Genomic DNA, 12,602 nt, shown 5'->3' with positions numbered 1-12,602 from the left:
CCTTCAGGTGTGAGTGTGTGCTGTGTACAGGAGCCAAAAGGGAGAGGGGTATGGGGATATACACTGGGACAGCTAGTCTCCCCCAGAGAGGGCAGCCAGGGACTGGCTGCAATAGGCACCCGCTACCTCGGACCCAACACATCAGGACATCAAGAGGGCCTGATGTCCACCAGGCTCGGGGCTTGCAGCGACCATATTCCGGGAGCTACTGTACCCCCAGAAAGTACCCACCCCGTCCAACCCCACTCAACCCAACACCATCCCACCCCGGAGGACCTCTACAAAAAAACAAACAAACAACAACAAACAAACCACCCGGTCACACCAGACGCAGCAGCCCGGGCCTGAGACCCACCATCACCCAGGCCCCCCCCTCAACAGGGGAAAAGCACCCCCCCCCACCGCACGCCCCAACACCCTAAAGAAAACAACCACCTGCGGATACCCTGGAGGTCCCAGAGCAACAAGCCTGGCACCAGGACCTGCACCAACCCACCCATACTGTGGCATGTCCAGGGCAACCCAGCCCCCCCGGGCGCAAGGCAGCGCCCAGCCACCAGGGCCCAGGCCCAGCACCACCACCCACGCCAGAGCGGCCCAGCCACCCGGTACAGAGCCAGCAGCCACCACCCCAAGGCCCCTAAGGGACCCCGCCCCACACAGCAAGACAGCCCCACCCGCAAGCCCCCAAAACTGCCCTCCAAGCCCGACACACAGTCCCCCCCAGCAATGACCAACCCGGTCCCCACGACCCGAGAGACCACCAGACACCCAAAGCCACACAGCCCCCCCCCCCCAGCACACACCCAACCGCCCAGAGCGACGGTACAGCAACCCACCACCACCACTATGTGATAAAGCTAATCAACGGGGACCAGAGAGAATGAAATTCAGCCAATTGATGTTTTGAGGAGGCAGACATTGTTTCCATGCTAATATAATCTAAAATAACATTTCTAAACTGCTTAATACACAGACTGTTTTTCGCTTTCCAGTTCATGAGAATAGTTTTCTTTGCGATACATAACACTGCGAGGACCATGCAAACAAGCAGAGAAAAAACAAACACACAAACAAACAAAAACAAGCACAAGTAGTGGCAATCGCATACAACACAACTGTGCATATAGATGACCTGAGGCGACATGGTAATACATCAACTGCTACTGGACTAATGAATGTGTATTGTGTGTGTGTGTGTGAGAACATGCAACACCCATGGCACAGGACCTACATGATAACCGTTCTTACTTATGAGTGTATAAGTGTACACGGCCACAATCCACAGCCCCCCCAAGCAATCAGAAACAGGCAGAGAGGCCCACAAGACCCAGGCCACCAGCAGCCCCCACGGAGCACAGAACCCAGGATGCCCACCACAGGGACAACCACGCATCCACCCAGAAGACAGCAGTGGAAGCCCCCGGACAGAGCCCCCATAAGCATAGGGCAGAGGCGCCCGGGAGCCAGGGGCAACAGCCCACCGACCCCACCAGGCCCCAGCCGCCCAGACATGGGCCGTGCACCGGACCCGGCCCCAGGAGCCCGAGCGCCCCAAAACCCCCCGGCAGAGGCCCCACCCAATACCCGGGAGGGCCAAGCGCCCCAGACAGCCACGCAGTGGGTCAGCGCCTGCCCCAGTGCCCCTGGCCAAGAGCCCTGGCAGTCAAGACGTGCCCACAGGTGGGTGAAGTCGCGAGGAGTGGGGAGAGGCAACGCCGCCCCCCCATTGGGAGAAGCACAGGCAGGCCAGGCGACAGCAAGTCCCAGACCCAGGCCCAATCATCACCACACACACTTTCACGTCCCATACATCCACACATCCACACGTCATCCCTCCCTTGACTCCGCTGGGGTCTAGCACAGTGGGCACACCATGGGGCCAGCAGCCCCCCAGCCACCACAGACCCTGAACCAGCAGAATAATTAATTCCTCCTGGCCACTCCTTCCCGAGCAGCAACCAGGAAGCAGGGGTGTGAGAAGACCCCTCCCCTCACCCTTCTGGCTCTTCAATATTTTCTAATAGTGAGCGATTAAAATTGAGGGGCAGCCAACCTTGTAGAACTGGGAGCGCGGCCCTCTGGGCAGCCTACATACCCAAAGAGCCCCGTCCACCAGATGCCACTCAGTGCAACCACCCCCCAAGACCTAATGTGTGTGTGTGTGTGTGTTTGATAAGTAGTGATGTCTAAGGTGTAATTAAAACAGGGGCGGGGAACTGCAGAGTGCAGCCAAGGGGACCACCTACGTGGCCCCATCCAATACACCCCACAGAACACACACGCCCCCAAAACTCTTCATGTGTGAGTGTGTGCTGTGTACAGGAGCCAAAAGGGAGAGGGGTATGGGGATATACACTGGGAGAGCTAGTCTCCCCCAGAGAGGGCAGCCAGGGACTGGCTGCAATAGGCACCCGCTACCTCGGACCCAACACATCAAGACATCAAGAGGGCCTGATGTCCACCAGGCTCGGGGCTTGCAGCGACCATATTCCGGGAGCTACTGTACCCCCAGAAAGTACCCACCCCGTCCAACCCCACTCAACCCAACCCCATCCCAGCCCGGAGGACCTCTACAAAAAAACAAACAAACAACAACAAACAAACCACCCGGTCACACCAGACGCAGCAGCCCGGGCCTGAGACCCACCATCACCCAGGCCCCCCCCCTCAACAGGGGAAAAGCACCCCCCCCACCGCACGCCCCAACACCCTAAAGAAAACAACCACCTGCGGACACCCTGGAGGTCCCAGAGCAACAAGCCTGGCACCAGGACCTGCACCAACCCACCCATACTGTGGCATGTCCAGGGCAACCCAGCCACCAGGGCCCAGGCCCAGCACCACCACCCACGCCAGAGCGGCCCAGCCACCCGGTACAGAGCCAGCAGCCACCACCCCAAGGCCCCTAAGGGACCCCGCCCCACACAGCAAGACAGCCCCACCCGCAAGCCCCCAAAACTGCCCTCCAAGCCCGACACACAGTCCCCCCCAGCAATGACCAACCCGGTCCCCACGACCCGAGAGACCACCAGATGCCCAAAGCCACACAGCCCCCCCCCAGCACACACCCAACCGCCCAGAGCGACGGGACAGCAACCCACCACCACCACTATGTGATAAAGCTAATCAGCGGGGACCAGAGAGAATGAAATTCAGCCAATTGATGTTTTGAGGAGGCAGACATTGTTTCCATGCTAATATGATCTAAAATAACATTTCTAAACTGCTTAATACACAGACTGTTTTTCGCTTTCCAGTTCATGAGAATAGTTTTCTTTGCGATACATAACACTGCGAGGACCATGCAAACAAGCAGAGAAAAAACAAACACACAAACAAACAAAAACAAGCACAAGTAGTGGCAATCGCATACATCACAACTGTGCATATAGATGACCTGAGGCGACATGGTAATACATCAACTGCTACTGGACTAATGAATGTGTATTGTGTGTGTGTGTGTGAGAACATGCAACACCCATGGCACAGGACCTACATGATAACCGTTCTTACTTATGAGTGTATAAGTGTACACGGCCACAATCCACAGCCCCCCCAAGCAATCAGAAACAGGCAGAGAGGCCCACAAGACCCAGGCCACCAGCAGCCCCCACGGAGCACAGAACCCAGGATACCCACCGCAGGGACAACCACGCATCCACCCAGAAGACAGCAGTGGAAGCCCCCGGACAGAGCCCCCATAAGCATAGGGCAGAGGCGCCCGGGAGCCAGGGGCAACAGCCCACCGACCCCACCAGGCCCCAGCCGCCCAGACATGGGCCGTGCACCGGACCCGGCCCCAGGAGCCCGAGCGCCCCAAAACCCCCCGGCAGAGGCCCCACCCAATACCCGGGAGGGCCAAGCGCCCCAGACAGCCACGCAGTGGGTCAGCGCCTGTCCCAGTGCCCCTGGCCAAGAGCCCTGGCAGTCAAGACGTGCCCACAGGTGGGTGAAGTCGCGAGGAGTGGGGAGAGGCAACGCCGCCCCCCCATTGGGAGAAGCACAGGCAGGCCAGGCGACAGCAAGTCCCAGACCCAGGCCCAATCATCACCACACACACTTTCACGTCCCATACATCCACACATCCACACGTCATCCCTCCCTTGACTCCGCTGGGGTCTAGCACAGTGGGCACACCATGGGGCCAGCAGCCCCCCAGCCACCACAGACCCTGAACCAGCAGAATAATGAATTCCTCCTGGCCACTCCTTCCCGAGCAGCAACCAGGAAGCAGGGGTGTGAGAAGACCCCTCCCCTCACCCTTCTGGCTCTTCAATATTTTCTAATAGTGAGCGATTAAAATTGAGGGGCAGCCAACCTTGTAGAACTGGGAGCGCGGCCCTCTGGGCAGCCTACATACCCAAAGAGCCCCGTCCACCAGATGCCACTCAGTGCAACCACCCCCCAAGACCTAATGTGTGTGTGTGTGTGTGTTTGATAAGTAGTGATGTCTAAGGTGTAATTAAAACAGGGGCGGGGAACTGCAGAGTGCAGCCAAGGGGACCACCTACGTGGCCCCATCCAATACACCCCACAGAACACACACGCCCCCAAAACTCTTCATGTGTGAGTGTGTGCTGTGTACAGGAGCCAAAAGGGAGAGGGGTATGGGGATATACACTGGGAGAGCTAGTCTCCCCCAGAGAGGGCAGCCAGGGACTGGCTGCAATAGGCACCCGCTACCTCGGACCCAACACATCAAGACATCAAGAGGGCCTGATGTCCACCAGGCTCGGGGCTTGCAGCGACCATATTCCGGGAGCTACTGTACCCCCAGAAAGTACCCACCCCGTCCAACCCCACTCAACCCAACCCCATCCCAGCCCGGAGGACCTCTACAAAAAAACAAACAAACAACAACAAACAAACCACCCGGTCACACCAGACGCAGCAGCCCGGGCCTGAGACCCACCATCACCCAGGCCCCCCCCCTCAACAGGGGAAAAGCACCCCCCCCACCGCACGCCCCAACACCCTAAAGAAAACAACCACCTGCGGACACCCTGGAGGTCCCAGAGCAACAAGCCTGGCACCAGGACCTGCACCAACCCACCCATACTGTGGCATGTCCAGGGCAACCCAGCCACCAGGGCCCAGGCCCAGCACCACCACCCACGCCAGAGCGGCCCAGCCACCCGGTACAGAGCCAGCAGCCACCACCCCAAGGCCCCTAAGGGACCCCGCCCCACACAGCAAGACAGCCCCACCCGCAAGCCCCCAAAACTGCCCTCCAAGCCCGACACACAGTCCCCCCCAGCAATGACCAACCCGGTCCCCACGACCCGAGAGACCACCAGATGCCCAAAGCCACACAGCCCCCCCCCAGCACACACCCAACCGCCCAGAGCGACGGGACAGCAACCCACCACCACCACTATGTGATAAAGCTAATCAGCGGGGACCAGAGAGAATGAAATTCAGCCAATTGATGTTTTGAGGAGGCAGACATTGTTTCCATGCTAATATGATCTAAAATAACATTTCTAAACTGCTTAATACACAGACTGTTTTTCGCTTTCCAGTTCATGAGAATAGTTTTCTTTGCGATACATAACACTGCGAGGACCATGCAAACAAGCAGAGAAAAAACAAACACACAAACAAACAAAAACAAGCACAAGTAGTGGCAATCGCATACATCACAACTGTGCATATAGATGACCTGAGGCGACATGGTAATACATCAACTGCTACTGGACTAATGAATGTGTATTGTGTGTGTGTGTGTGAGAACATGCAACACCCATGGCACAGGACCTACATGATAACCGTTCTTACTTATGAGTGTATAAGTGTACACGGCCACAATCCACAGCCCCCCCAAGCAATCAGAAACAGGCAGAGAGGCCCACAAGACCCAGGCCACCAGCAGCCCCCACGGAGCACAGAACCCAGGATACCCACCGCAGGGACAACCACGCATCCACCCAGAAGACAGCAGTGGAAGCCCCCGGACAGAGCCCCCATAAGCATAGGGCAGAGGCGCCCGGGAGCCAGGGGCAACAGCCCACCGACCCCACCAGGCCCCAGCCGCCCAGACATGGGCCGTGCACCGGACCCGGCCCCAGGAGCCCGAGCGCCCCAAAACCCCCCGGCAGAGGCCCCACCCAATACCCGGGAGGGCCAAGCGCCCCAGACAGCCACGCAGTGGGTCAGCGCCTGTCCCAGTGCCCCTGGCCAAGAGCCCTGGCAGTCAAGACGTGCCCACAGGTGGGTGAAGTCGCGAGGAGTGGGGAGAGGCAACGCCGCCCCCCCATTGGGAGAAGCACAGGCAGGCCAGGCGACAGCAAGTCCCAGACCCAGGCCCAATCATCACCACACACACTTTCACGTCCCATACATCCACACATCCACACGTCATCCCTCCCTTGACTCCGCTGGGGTCTAGCACAGTGGGCACACCATGGGGCCAGCAGCCCCCCAGCCACCACAGACCCTGAACCAGCAGAATAATGAATTCCTCCTGGCCACTCCTTCCCGAGCAGCAACCAGGAAGCAGGGGTGTGAGAAGACCCCTCCCCTCACCCTTCTGGCTCTTCAATATTTTCTAATAGTGAGCGATTAAAATTGAGGGGCAGCCAACCTTGTAGAACTGGGAGCGCGGCCCTCTGGGCAGCCTACATACCCAAAGAGCCCCGTCCACCAGATGCCACTCAGTGCAACCACCCCCCAAGACCTAATGTGTGTGTGTGTTTGATAAGTAGTGATGTCTAAGGTGTAATTAAAACAGGGGTGGGGAACTGCAGAGTGCAGCCAAGGGGACCGCCTACGTGGCCCCATCCACTACACCCCACAGAACACACACGCCCCCAAAACCCTTCATGTGTGAGTGTGTGCTGTGTACAGGAGCCAAAAGGGAGAGGGGTATGGGAATATACACTGGGAGAGCTAGTCTCCCCCAGAGAGGGCAGCCAGGGACTGGCTGCAATAGGCACCCGCTACCTCGGACCCAACACATCAGGACATCAAGAGGGCCTGATGTCCACCAGGCTCGGGGCTTGCAGCGACCATATTCCGGGAGCTACTGTACCCCCAGAAAGTACCCACCCCGTCCAACCCCACTCAACCCAACACCATCCCACCCCGGAGGACCTTTACAAAAAAACAAACAAACAACAACAAACAAACCACCCGGTCACACCAGACGCAGCAGCCCGGGCCTGAGACCCACCATCACCCAGGCCCCCCCCTCAACAGGGGAAAAGGACCCCCCCCCCACCGCACGCCCCAACACCCTAAAGAAAACAACCACCTGCGGATACCCTGGAGGTCCCAGAGCAACAAGCCTGGCACCAGGACCTGCACCAACCCACCCATACTGTGGCATGCCCAGGGCAACCCAGCCCCCCCGGGCGCAAGGCAGCGCCCAGCCACCAGGGCCCAGGCCCAGCACCACCACCCACGCCAGAGCGGCCCAGCCACCCGGTACAGAGCCAGCAGCCACCACCCCAAGGCCCCTAAGGGACCCCGCCCCACACAGCAAGACAGCCCCACCCGCAAGCCCCCAAAACTGCCCTCCAAGCCCGACACACAGTCCCCCCCAGCAATGACCAACCCGGTCCCCACGACCCGAGAGACCACCAGACACCCAAAGCCACACAGCCCCCCCCCCCAGCACACACCCAACCGCCCAGAGCGACGGGACAGCAACCCACCACCACCACTATGTGATAAAGCTAATCAGCGGGGACCAGAGAGAATGAAATTCAGCCAATTGATGTTTTGAGGAGGCAGACATTGTTTCCATGCTAATATAATCTAAAATAACATTTCTAAACTGCTTAATACACAGACTGTTTTTCGCTTTCCAGTTCATGAGAATAGTTTTCTTTGCGATACATAACACTGCGAGGACCATGCAAACAAGCAGAGAAAAAACAAACACACAAACAAACAAAAACAAGCACAAGTAGTGGCAATCGCATACAACACAACTGTGCATATAGATGACCTGAGGCGACATGGTAATACATCAACTGCTACTGGACTAATGAATGTGTATTGTGTGTGTGTGTGTGAGAACATGCAACACCCATGGCACAGGACCTACATGATAACCGTTCTTACTTATGAGTGTATAAGTGTACACGGCCACAATCCACAGCCCCCCCAAGCAATCAGAAACAGGCAGAGAGGCCCACAAGACCCAGGCCACCAGCAGCCCCCACGGAGCACAGAACCCAGGATGCCCACCACAGGGACAACCACGCATCCACCCAGAAGACAGCAGTGGAAGCCCCCGGACAGAGCCCCCATAAGCATAGGGCAGAGGCGCCCGGGAGCCAGGGGCAACAGCCCACCGACCCCACCAGGCCCCAGCCGCCCAGACATGGGCCGTGCACCGGACCCGGCCCCAGGAGCCCGAGCGCCCCAAAACCCCCCGGCAGAGGCCCCACCCAATACCCGGGAGGGCCAAGCGCCCCAGACAGCCACGCAGTGGGTCAGCGCCTGCCCCAGTGCCCCCGGCCAAGAGCCCTGGCAGTCAAGACGTGCCCACAGGTGGGTGAAGTCGCGAGGAGTGGGGAGAGGCAACGCCGCCCCCCCATTGGGAGAAGCACAGGCAGGCCAGGCGACAGCAAGTCCCAGACCCAGGCCCAATCATCACCACACACACTTTCACGTCCCATACATCCACACATCCACACGTCATCCCTCCCTTGACTCCGCTGGGGTCTAGCACAGTGGGCACACCATGGGGCCAGCAGCCCCCCAGCCACCACAGACCCTGAACCAGCAGAATAATTAATTCCTCCTGGCCACTCCTTCCCGAGCAGCAACCAGGAAGCAGGGGTGTGAGAAGACCCCTCCCCTCACCCTTCTGGCTCTTCAATATTTTCTAATAGTGAGCGATTAAAATTGAGGGGCAGCCAACCTTGTAGAACTGGGAGCGCGGCCCTCTGGGCAGCCTACATACCCAAAGAGCCCCGTCCACCAGATGCCACTCAGTGCAACCACCCCCCAAGACCTAATGTGTGTGTGTGTGTGTGTTTGATAAGTAGTGATGTCTAAGGTGTAATTAAAACAGGGGCGGGGAACTGCAGAGTGCAGCCAAGGGGACCACCTACGTGGCCCCATCCAATACACCCCACAGAACACACACGCCCCCAAAACTCTTCATGTGTGAGTGTGTGCTGTGTACAGGAGCCAAAAGGGAGAGGGGTATGGGGATATACACTGGGAGAGCTAGTCTCCCCCAGAGAGGGCAGCCAGGGACTGGCTGCAATAGGCACCCGCTACCTCGGACCCAACACATCAAGACATCAAGAGGGCCTGATGTCCACCAGGCTCGGGGCTTGCAGCGACCATATTCCGGGAGCTACTGTACCCCCAGAAAGTACCCACCCCGTCCAACCCCACTCAACCCAACCCCATCCCAGCCCGGAGGACCTCTACAAAAAAACAAACAAACAACAACAAACAAACCACCCGGTCACACCAGACGCAGCAGCCCGGGCCTGAGACCCACCATCACCCAGGCCCCCCCCTCAACAGGGGAAAAGCACCCCCCCCACCGCACGCCCCAACACCCTAAAGAAAACAACCACCTGCGGACACCCTGGAGGTCCCAGAGCAACAAGCCTGGCACCAGGACCTGCACCAACCCACCCATACTGTGGCATGTCCAGGGCAACCCAGCCACCAGGGCCCAGGCCCAGCACCACCACCCACGCCAGAGCGGCCCAGCCACCCGGTACAGAGCCAGCAGCCACCACCCCAAGGCCCCTAAGGGACCCCGCCCCACACAGCAAGACAGCCCCACCCGCAAGCCCCCAAAACTGCCCTCCAAGCCCGACACACAGTCCCCCCCAGCAATGACCAACCCGGTCCCCACGACCCGAGAGACCACCAGATGCCCAAAGCCACACAGCCCCCCCCCAGCACACACCCAACCGCCCAGAGCGACGGGACAGCAACCCACCACCACCACTATGTGATAAAGCTAATCAGCGGGGACCAGAGAGAATGAAATTCAGCCAATTGATGTTTTGAGGAGGCAGACATTGTTTCCATGCTAATATGATCTAAAATAACATTTCTAAACTGCTTAATACACAGACTGTTTTTCGCTTTCCAGTTCATGAGAATAGTTTTCTTTGCGATACATAACACTGCGAGGACCATGCAAACAAGCAGAGAAAAAACAAACACACAAACAAACAAAAACAAGCACAAGTAGTGGCAATCGCATACATCACAACTGTGCATATAGATGACCTGAGGCGACATGGTAATACATCAACTGCTACTGGACTAATGAATGTGTATTGTGTGTGTGTGTGTGAGAACATGCAACACCCATGGCACAGGACCTACATGATAACCGTTCTTACTTATGAGTGTATAAGTGTACACGGCCACAATCCACAGCCCCCCCAAGCAATCAGAAACAGGCAGAGAGGCCCACAAGACCCAGGCCACCAGCAGCCCCCACGGAGCACAGAACCCAGGATGCCCACCACAGGGACAACCACGCATCCACCCAGAAGACAGCAGTGGAAGCCCCCGGACAGAGCCCCCATAAGCATAGGGCAGAGGCGCCCGGGAGCCAGGGGCAACAGCCCACCGACCCCACCAGGCCCCAGCCGCCCAGACATGGGCCGTGCACCGGACCCGGCCCCAGGAGCCCGAGCGCCCCAAAACCCCCCGGCAGAGGCCCCACCCAATACCCGGGAGGGCCAAGCGCCCCAGACAGCCACGCAGTGGGTCAGCGCCTGCCCCAGTGCCCCTGGCCAAGAGCCCTGGCAGTCAAGACGTGCCCACAGGTGGGTGAAGTCGCGAGGAGTGGGGAGAGGCAACGCCGCCCCCCCATTGGGAGAAGCACAGGCAGGCCAGGCGACAGCAAGTCCCAGACCCAGGCCCAATCATCACCACACACACTTTCACGTCCCATACATCCACACATCCACACGTCATCCCTCCCTTGACTCCGCTGGGGTCTAGCACAGTGGGCACACCATGGGGCCAGCAGCCCCCCAGCCACCACAGACCCTGAACCAGCAGAATAATTAATTCCTCCTGGCCACTCCTTCCCGAGCAGCAACCAGGAAGCAGGGGTGTGAGAAGACCCCTCCCCTCACCCTTCTGGCTCTTCAATATTTTCTAATAGTGAGCGATTAAAATTGAGGGGCAGCCAACCTTGTAGAACTGGGAGCGCGGCCCTCTGGGCAGCCTACATACCCAAAGAGCCCCGTCCACCAGATGCCACTCAGTGCAACCACCCCCCAAGACCTAATGTGTGTGTGTGTGTGTGTTTGATAAGTAGTGATGTCTAAGGTGTAATTAAAACAGGGGCGGGGAACTGCAGAGTGCAGCCAAGGGGACCACCTACGTGGCCCCATCCAATACACCCCACAGAACACACACGCCCCCAAAACTCTTCATGTGTGAGTGTGTGCTGTGTACAGGAGCCAAAAGGGAGAGGGGTATGGGGATATACACTGGGAGAGCTAGTCTCCCCCAGAGAGGGCAGCCAGGGACTGGCTGCAATAGGCACCCGCTACCTCGGACCCAACACATCAAGACATCAAGAGGGCCTGATGTCCACCAGGCTCGGGGCTTGCAGCGACCATATTCCGGGAGCTACTGTACCCCCAGAAAGTACCCACCCCGTCCAACCCCACTCAACCCAACCCCATCCCAGCCCGGAGGACCTCTACAAAAAAACAAACAAACAACAACAAACAAACCACCCGGTCACACCAGACGCAGCAGCCCGGGCCTGAGACCCACCATCACCCAGGCCCCCCCCTCAACAGGGGAAAAGCACCCCCCCCACCGCACGCCCCAACACCCTAAAGAAAACAACCACCTGCGGACACCCTGGAGGTCCCAGAGCAACAAGCCTGGCACCAGGACCTGCACCAACCCACCCATACTGTGGCATGTCCAGGGCAACCCAGCCACCAGGGCCCAGGCCCAGCACCACCACCCACGCCAGAGCGGCCCAGCCACCCGGTACAGAGCCAGCAGCCACCACCCCAAGGCCCCTAAGGGACCCCGCCCCACACAGCAAGACAGCCCCACCCGCAAGCCCCCAAAACTGCCCTCCAAGCCCGACACACAGTCCCCCCCAGCAATGACCAACCCGGTCCCCACGACCCGAGAGACCACCAGATGCCCAAAGCCACACAGCCCCCCCCCAGCACACACCCAACCGCCCAGAGCGACGGTACAGCAACCCACCACCACCACTATGTGATAAAGCTAATCAGCGGGGACCAGAGAGAATGAAATTCAGCCAATTGATGTTTTGAGGAGGCAGACATTGTTTCCATGCTAATATGATCTAAAATAACATTTCTAAACTGCTTAATACACAGACTGTTTTTCGCTTTCCAGTTCATGAGAATAGTTTTCTTTGCGATACATAACACTGCGAGGACCATGCAAACAAGCAGAGAAAAAACAAACACACAAACAAACAAAAACAAGCACAAGTAGTGGCAATCGCATACATCACAACTGTGCATATAGATGACCTGAGGCGACATGGTAATACATCAACTGCTACTGGACTAATGAATGTGTATTGTGTGTGTGTGTGTGAGAACATGCAACACCCATGGCACAGGACCTACATGATAACCGTTCTTACTTAT

Source organism: Leuresthes tenuis, unplaced genomic scaffold (assembly GCF_036924035.1).
Source record: "Leuresthes tenuis unplaced genomic scaffold, fLeuTen1.0.hap1 SCAF_1, whole genome shotgun sequence".
In the NCBI taxonomy this organism is placed as follows: domain Eukaryota; kingdom Metazoa; phylum Chordata; class Actinopteri; order Atheriniformes; family Atherinopsidae; genus Leuresthes; species Leuresthes tenuis.
The sequence above is the reverse complement of the archived record's forward strand: the minus strand, read 5'-3'. Positions refer to the sequence as shown.